The sequence below is a fragment of the Giraffa tippelskirchi genome, chromosome 12 (assembly GCF_054371585.1).
Source record: "Giraffa tippelskirchi isolate mGirTip1 chromosome 12, T2T-mGirTip1v1.2.pri, whole genome shotgun sequence".
NCBI lineage: Eukaryota > Metazoa > Chordata > Mammalia > Artiodactyla > Giraffidae > Giraffa > Giraffa tippelskirchi.
The window spans coordinates 51,333,132-51,342,104 of NC_137286.1; the positions used below are offsets into that span (position 1 = coordinate 51,333,132).

General features: G+C 38.9%; 1 long non-coding RNA gene across 1 annotated transcript in view; it reads left to right on the forward strand.

Annotated features, from left to right (window-relative positions):
- The window catches only part of LOC145530373 (uncharacterized), a 60,242-nt gene extending 54,278 nt beyond the window's left edge, over positions 1-5,964 (forward strand). The window contains exon 3 of the long non-coding RNA XR_014071713.1: positions 5,725-5,964. This is a non-coding gene — a long non-coding RNA (uncharacterized LOC145530373). The remainder of the gene's footprint in view (positions 1-5,724) is intronic.
- Positions 5,965-8,973: the final 3,009 nt, after the last annotated feature.

Consider the following 8,973-nt stretch of genomic DNA (forward strand, 5'->3'; position numbering starts at 1 on the left):
GCCCCCATCATGGATTTGATTGTCTCCCCCTCCTAAATTCATATGTTGAAATCTTAACCTTCAGCACCTCAAAATGGACTTTATTTGTGACTAGTGTCATTGCAAATGTAATAAGTCAAGATGTGGTCATGAGGGTGGGCCCCAGCCAAATATGAATCGTGTCTTTATAAAAATAGTAAATTTAAGACACACACATACAGGGAAAATACCACATGATGGTGAAGGCAGAGATTCTACAAGATAAGACATGCCAAAGATTGCCAGCAAACCACCTGACTCTAGGAGGAAGGCATAAAACAGATTCTTTCTTTTTTTTTTTTTTTAATAAATTTATTTATTTTAGTTGGGGGCTAATTACTTTACAATATTGTAATAGTTTTTGCCATACATTGACATGAACCAGCCATGGGTTTACATGTGTTCCCCTTCCTGGACCCCCCACCCACCTCCCTCCCCATCCCATCCTTCTGGATCATCCCATTGCCCTGGCCCTGAGCCCTTGTCACGTGCATCGAACATGGAATGGTGTTCTGTTTCACATATGATAATATACATGTTTCAATGCTATTCTCCCAGAACGTCCCCCCCTCACCTTCTCCCTCAGAGTCCATAAAATTGTTCCATGCATCTGTGTCTCTTATTCTGTCTCGCATATAGGGTTATCGTTACCATCTTTCAAATTCCATATATATGCATTAGTATACTGTATTGTTGTTTTTCTTTCTGGCTTACTTCACTCTGTATAATGGGCTCCAGTTTCATCCATCTCAGTAGAACCGATTCAAATGTATTTTTTTTTAATGGCTGAGTAATATTCCATTGTGTATATGTACCACAGCTTCCTTATCCATTCGTCTGCTGATGGACATCTAGGTTGCTTCCATGTCCTGGCTATTGTAAACAGTGCTGCGATGAACATTGGGGTACACGCGTCTCTTTCAATTCTGGTTTCCTCGGTGTATATGCCCAGCAGTGGGATTGCTGGGTCATATGGCAGTTCTATTCCCAGTTTTTTAAGGAATCTCCACACTGTTCTCCATAGTGGCTGTACTAGTTTGCATTCCCACCAACAGTGTAAGAGGGTTCCCTTTTCTCCACACCCTCTCCAGCATTTATTGCTTGTAGACTTTTGGATAGCAGCCATTCTGACTGGTGTGAAATGATACCTCATTGTGGTTTTGATTTGCATTTCTCTAATAATGAGTGATGTTGAGCATCTTTTCATGTGTTTGTTAGCCATCTGTATGTCTTCTTTGGAGAAATGTCTGTTTAGTTCTTTGGCCCATTTTTTGATTGGGTCGTTTATTTTTCTGGAATTCAGCTGCAGAAGTTGCTTGTATATTTTTGAGATTAATTGTTTGTCTGTTGCTTCATTTGCTATTATTTTCTCCCATTCTGAAGGCTGTCTTTTCACCTTGTTTATAGTTTCCTTTGTTGTGCAAAAGCTTTTAATTTTAATTAGGTCCCATTTGTTTATTTTTGCTTTTATTTCCAATATTCTGGGAGGTGGGTCATGGAGGATCCTGCTGTGATTTATGTCAGAGAGTGTTTTGCCTATGTTTTCCTCTAGGAGTTTTATTGTTTCTGGTCTTACGTTTAGATCTTTAATCCATTTTGAGTTTATTTTTGTGTACGGTGTTAGGAAGTGTTCTAGTCTACACCTAAAGCAACTAGAGAAGGAAGAAATGAAAAACCCCAGGGTCAGTAGAAGGAAAGAAATCTTAAAAATTAGGGCAGAAATAAATGCGAAAGAAACAAAAGAGACCATAGCAAAAATCAACAAAACTAAAAGCTGGTTTTTCGAGAAGATAAACAAAATTGATAAGCCATTAGCCAGACTCATCAAGAAACAAAGGGAGAAGAATCAGATCAACAAAATTAGAAATGAAAATGGAGAGATCACAACAGACTCCACAGAAATACAAAGGATCATAAGAGACTACTACCAACAGCTATATGCCAATAAAATGGACAACTTGGAAGAAATGGACAAATTCTTAGAAAAGTATAACTTTCCAAAACTGAACCATGAAGAAATAGAAGATCTTAACAGACCCATCACAAGCACGGAAATCGAAACTGTAATCAGAAATCTTCCAGCAAACAAAAGCCCAGGACCAGACGGCTTCACAGCGGAATTCTACCAAAAATTTAGAGAAGAGCTAACACCTATCCTACTCAAACTCTTCCAGAAAATTGCAGAAGATGGTAAACTTCCCAACTCATTCTATGAGGCCACCATCACCCTAATTCCAAAACCAGACAAAGATGTCACAAAAAAGGAAAACTACAGGCCAATATCACTGATGAACATAGATGCAAAAATCCTTAATAAAATTCTAGCAAACAGAATCCAACATCATATTAAAAAGATCATACATCATGACCAAGTGGGCTTTATCCCAGGAATGCAAGGTTTTTTTTAACATCCGTAAATCAATCAATGTAATACACCACATTAACAAATTGAAAGAAAAAAACCATATGGTTATCTCAATAGATGCAGAAAAAGCCTTTGACAAAATTCAGCATCCATTTATGATTAAAACCCTCCAGAAAGCAGGAATAGAAGGAACATATCTCAACATAATAAAAGCTATATATGACAAACTTACAGCAAACATTATCCTCAATGGTGAAAAATTGAAAGCATTTCCCCTAAAGTCAGGAACAAGGCAAGGATGCCCACTTTCACCACTACTATTCAACATAGTTTTGGAAGTTTTGGCCACAGCAATCAGAGCTGAAAAAGAAATAAAAGGAATACAGATAGGAAAAGAAGAAGTAAAACTCTCACTGTTAGCAGATGACATGATCCTCTACATAGAAAACCCTAAAGACTCTACTAGAAAATTACTAGAGTTGATCAATGAATATAGTAAAGTTGCAGGATATAAAATTAACACACAGAAATCCCTTGCATTCCTATACTCCAATATTGAGAAAACAGAAAGAGAAATTAAGGAAACAATACCACTCACCATTGCATCAAAAAGAATAAAATACTTAGGAATGTATCTACCTAAAGAAACAAAAGACTTATATATAGAAAACTATAAAACACTGATGAAAGAAATTAAAGAGGACACAAACAGATGGAGAAATATACCGTGTTCATGGATTGGAAGAATTAATATAGTGAAAATGAGTATACTACCCAAAGCAATCTATAGATTCAATGCAATCCCTATCAAGCTACCAATGGTATTTTTCACAGAACTAGAACAAATCATCTCACAATTTGTATGGAAATATAAGAAACCTCGAATAGCCAAAGCAATCTTGAGGAAGAAGAATGGAACTGGAGGAATCAACCTGCCTGACTTCAGGCTCTACTACAAAGCCACAGTCATCAAGACAGTATGGTACTGGCACAAAGATAGAAATATAGATCAATGGAACAAAATAGAAAGCCCAGAGATAAACCCACGCACATATGGACACCTTATCTTCGACAAAGGAGGCAAGAATATACAATGGAGAAAAAACAGATTCTTTCTCACAGCACTGCGAAGGAACCAACTCTAGCGAGACTGTAATCTTAGACAGTGTATTTCTGTGTTGTTTAAGCAACTTTTGCTTTCTTAATTGGTGGCCAAATGATGGATCCTTTTTAGAGAAACTAACAAATTATTAAATCTAGAGCACTCTCATTGTAAACAACTGTTTTGTTGTTACCTATAAAACAAAAGTTAAATTAACCTAAGAACTCTTTTGAACTAGAAAAACCGGTTTAGGAAGCTTCATTGAACCCTTCTCAATGGGTCTTATAGATGCTAAAAAGAGCAATTAAGAATATCAGCAGATACTTGGAAAAAAGCCAAAAAGGTCTAGCTATTATTTCAATGAGGTAAAATTTCTTTTTTCTGTTAAAAAAAGGAGTTACTGCAGGTGAATTTTAAAAAATTCTTTGGATGGTTATTTAGAATGGGATAAATAAAGTAGACATTTATATGATTAAAACAAGATTTGATATTATTACACTACCTAAAGTTGGCTCCTCTGGTGTCTGAGACTGTAAAGAATCTGCTTGCCAATGCAGGAGACACAAGTTTGACCCTTGGGCCAGGAAGATCCCCTGGAGGACATGGCAACCCAGTCCAGTATTCTTGCCTGGAGAATTCCATGAACAGAGGAGCCTGGCAGGCTACAGTCCATGGGGTCACAAAGAGCTGGACACAACTGAGTGACTTACACTAAGCCACTTAGATCTGGCACCTTGTCACACCTGCCACAGCAAATTAATATATGCACCACCACCCCCCCCCAACACTGAGATCTCACCTACAAGTCAGGTTCCATCTTCCCTATCCTGTATTGTGTATTTTTTTTTATACCCAACAGCAAGACTTCATATATATTTTATATAATTTTGGATTACAATATATGCCATCAAAATCACTGGAAGCCTTGACTCTGTCATATATTGTATTTGCTCCCTTCCAGGTTTATATTATCTGTAAACCCAGTATTTAGCTCATCTGGGGCAGGGACTGCATCCTCCTTCTCCTGGGATTCAGAGCGTGACTCAGTGATGCTTAGAAGGACATTGTCCTCACGATACACATTCTGCCTACCCAAATGAGTAATCGTGATTTTATTACTGCTGTCACTGACATGTTTACATGATTGGCACATTTCCCATAGGTTGACCAAAGTCTGTAAAATGGAAAACCATATCTCTTTCCATGAAAATGTTTTGGTGGTCATATAATAAAACATTCACAATTTTATTACAATTTTTTTAAAAAATCAGAAGCTGCTGAAAAATCAACAGTTTAGCCTGTGACTCTGCCATGCTGCAGTCCATGGGCCACAAAGAATTGGATACAACTTAGTGACTGAACAACAAACGGCAGCTATCTGCTTGCTTTCTTTCCTTTTGGTTGTTGTTGCGCCCACACCCCCCGGGTGGATAGGTAGATAGATAGATGATAGGTAGATAGATAGATAGATGATAGATATCACTAGATATGGAAGGGAATTCATATATATTGGCATCACACTCATGCACAGAATGGCTTGACTGAATTCAGTACAAAGGAAGACCAAGAGTGTGTCTTTTGTGTGTTTGTTATTTTGAAATAATAGACCCCAAATTCTCCTTGAGTAAATCTTGTTGTTTGATATCGTGGCACAGAAAGAAAACAGCTTTGACTTCATTTTTCCTCTCCAGCCCTTCACACCAGGAGTCACAGCATCTGTTGATACCATTTTGCTTTCAGTTACCATTAATTCTGAGTGACCCTGGGTTTGTCACTTCACCTTTCTGGACACCTGGAAAATGAGAGCCTTGGGGAAGCCACCCTCTGAGGTCCCTTTTTCAGTCCTAATCCTGGGAGGCTTTAGGGTTGTAGGGGGCAGGGAATTCCTCATCATCAATCTATGTTTTCAAAATGGCAATTCTCTTGTTAAGTCAAGCAGTTCTTGCTAGGAATTTCATAGTTGACAGAGACAGAATTAGAACAGGTTTAGTAATCATAATTTCAATCTCTCTCCAGACATTTTTTTCTGATGTTTATAAGTGAAGGGTGTCAAAAGCATTCCATTCACTGGCGTGAATTTTTATTGAATATTAAGAGTAAATAATATATGACTTGGGAGGAAACTTCTATTAAATCTGTTTGGGGCCTTATGTAGGTAAAGCTATTCAATTTGTGCTTTGCTTCGAAATGGATGCATTACTATTCATCTACAAATAATCCCTGGCTATTATTTTTACAGGTGCCTGAAACAGTATATGCCTTTGAAAGACATGTGGAGAATCAGGGGCTTCCCCAGGGCCCTAGAGAGCACCTTGATGAAAATTCTTCCATGATATGACCCGACAAGGCAGTGCCAACATTCTTTTGTGATCATCAGAGGCAGCAACAGCCCTGATGAGGAGAGATGACATGGATACTAGTGTGATGTCAAGGGGCCAGTGTGGAGAAGCACCAGCTTCTCATTAGTACAGAAATAAAATGTTGAGGAAATGTAAAAAATAAATAAAGTTAAATTTTGGATTTCTCTCCAAAACCTAGCCTCCAAAAAATGATCTTTGAGGAAATTAACATGTATTGATGGTCAACTCTGCATAGCAAATGTTACCAATGCAGTCTCATGAAAACCCACAACAGCCCAAGGAAATACCAACATCAGACTCTGTTCATAGATATACTGGGTGGTGTTCAGAGGGATAAGGTAGGGTAGGGAAAACCAGTATTTATCACATTCCTTTCAAAAACTGTGACTAACCTTCATAACAACATTTTGAGATATGAATCCATTAGACAGGTGAGGAAACTGAGGCTAGTAGAGGTAATGTGTCTCACCCAAACAAGAAGTGTCACATTTAACTCGGCTCTGTGGACTCCGGAGTCCAAACTCTTTCCATTCTACCTTGCTGCATCAAGGAGTATAGTTGAAATTTGATTTTAAAACATTAACCCTGTGATTTCCTTGGTGGTCCAGTGGTTGAAAATCTACCTTTCAATGCAGGAGATGTGGGTTTGATCCCTGGTAGGGCAACTAAGATCCCATATGCAGTGAGGCAATGAAGACCACATGCTGCTAACTGCTGAGCCAGCTCCACAAATACAGAAGACCCAGCACTTCAATAAAGAGCCTACGTACTGCAAGGGAGACCCAGCGCAGCCAAGAAAAATTATTCCTAAAAACATATTCAGTTCAGTTCAGTCACTCAGTCAGGTCCAACTCTTTGCGACCCCATGGACTGCAGCACAACAGGCTTCCCTGTCCATCACCAACTCCCGGAGTTGACTCAAACTCATGTCCATCAAGTTGGTGATGCCTTCCAACCATCTCATCCTCTGTCATCCCCTTCACCTCCCACCTTCAATCTTTCCCAGCATCAGGGTCTTTTCAAATGAGTCAGCTCTTCGCATCAGGTGGCCAAAGTATTGGAGCTACAGCTTCAGCATCAGTCCTTCCAATGAATATTCAGGACTGATTTCCTTTAGGATGGACTGGGTGGATCTCCTTGCAGTCCAAGGGACTCTCAAGAGTCTTCTCCAACACCACAGTTCAAAAGTATTAATTCTTTGGCACTCGGCTTTCTTTATAGTCCAATTCTCACATCTGTACATGACTACTGGAAAAACTATAGCTTTGACTAGATGGACCTTTGTCAGCAAAGTAATGTCTCTGCTTTTGAATATGCTGTCTAGGTTGGTCATAGCTTTTCTTCCAAGGAGCAAGCATCTTTTAATTTCATGGCTGTACTCACCTTCTGCAGTGATTTTGGAGCCCCTCAAAATAAAGTTTCTCACTGTTTCCATGGTTTCCTCACCTATTTGCCATGAAGTGATGAGACCAGATACCATGATCTTAGTTTTCTAAATGTTGAGTTTTAAGCCAACTTTTTCACTCTCCTCTTTCGCTTTCATCGGGAGGCTCTTTAGTTCTTCACTTTCTACCATAAGGGTGGTGTTATCTGCATATCTGAGGTTATTGATATTTCTCCCAGAAATCTTGATTCCAGCTTGTGCTTCATCCAGCCCAGCATTTCACATGATGTACTCTGCATATAAGTTAAATAAGCAGGGTGACAATATACAGCCTTGATGTACTCCTTTCCCAATTTGGAACCAGTCTGTTTTTCCATGTCCAGTTCTAACTGTTGCTTCTTGACCTGCCTACAGGTTTCTCAGGAGGCAGGTCAGGTGGTCTGATATCCTCATCTCTTTCAGAATTTTCCACAGTTTATTGTGATCCACACAGTCAAAGGCTTTGGCGTAGTCAATAAAGCAGAAGTAGATATTTTTCTGGAACTCTCTTGCTTTTTGCATATTAAGTTTCATTAAAATTTCTACAGTTCTTTTGGGCATTGAAGCATTTTTTCAATAGTATAAAATTTAAACCTATTTCAATAGGCAAACTGTTCTCTAAATCTTTTTTTTTTTTTAATTCCTGCACACAGCAGTGCAGGGTTGACCCAAGGTCCATAAATTTGGTACAGCGGTCAATTAACCTACTGGAATTGTATGTAAAATTGAGTGTGTGTGTGTTGTGTGTGTGCACATTTGTCTACAACTTTCAAAAGTCTCAATTCCAAAGAAAGTTAGGAATTAATGGCATAGATTAATATTGTTAGTCTCCAGGTCACTGGTGCTTCCATGGACTGTAAGAGGATGGGCAATATCAGCCACAGAGGAGGTGGTTGCTCAACATGAACTACCGGGTCCTTAGAAGAAATTCACTAACAAGCTTAAGGGAGGTGAGAGCCCCACAAAGTTTTGCATGGATAGAGTCATCACCAAGTGTATCTTGTTCCGTCCTGAGCACAATAGTTACAAAGGGCCTTGGCCAACCAGGGAGTAGCCAGAGGGGAACTACCTCATGGATGTTGCATCAGGAAACCACTTAATGCAAAGAAGGGGTGGAGGGATAGAGTGTGAAAGGAATGCTGAGACACTGAAAGTAGGCATGTAAATGGTACAACTTTGAAAAGCACTATGGTAATATGTATTAACAATAATCTAAAAACATGGATATCCTATAACTTGGCAATGCTACCTGTCCACAGAGAAACTCTTACCCATGCATATAAGGAGACAAGTAGAATATTAATTTAGAATTGTGTGTAATAGCAGAAATAAAAATAACCAGAAAATAAAGAAAAATTTAGAGCCTATATATTTATTGACACAATGTGTTCCAAAAATGTAGAATAGTCACAAAATTGGGAATGAATAGCCCATAAAATGAATGAACTATGTGACTTCTCTGGTGGTGCAGTGGTTAAGAAATCTGCCTTGCAGTGTAGGGGACATGGTTCAATCCCTGGCTGGGGAACTAAGATCCCAGAGGCCACATTGAAACCAAGCCTGCGTGCCACAACTGCTGAGCCTATATGCTCCATAGCACACATGCCACAACTAGAGAGCCCGTGTGCCTCAACAAAGACCCTATGCAGCCCCCAAATAAATAAAAGAACATTAAAAAATAAAAACATAAATGTATGCAAGCAAA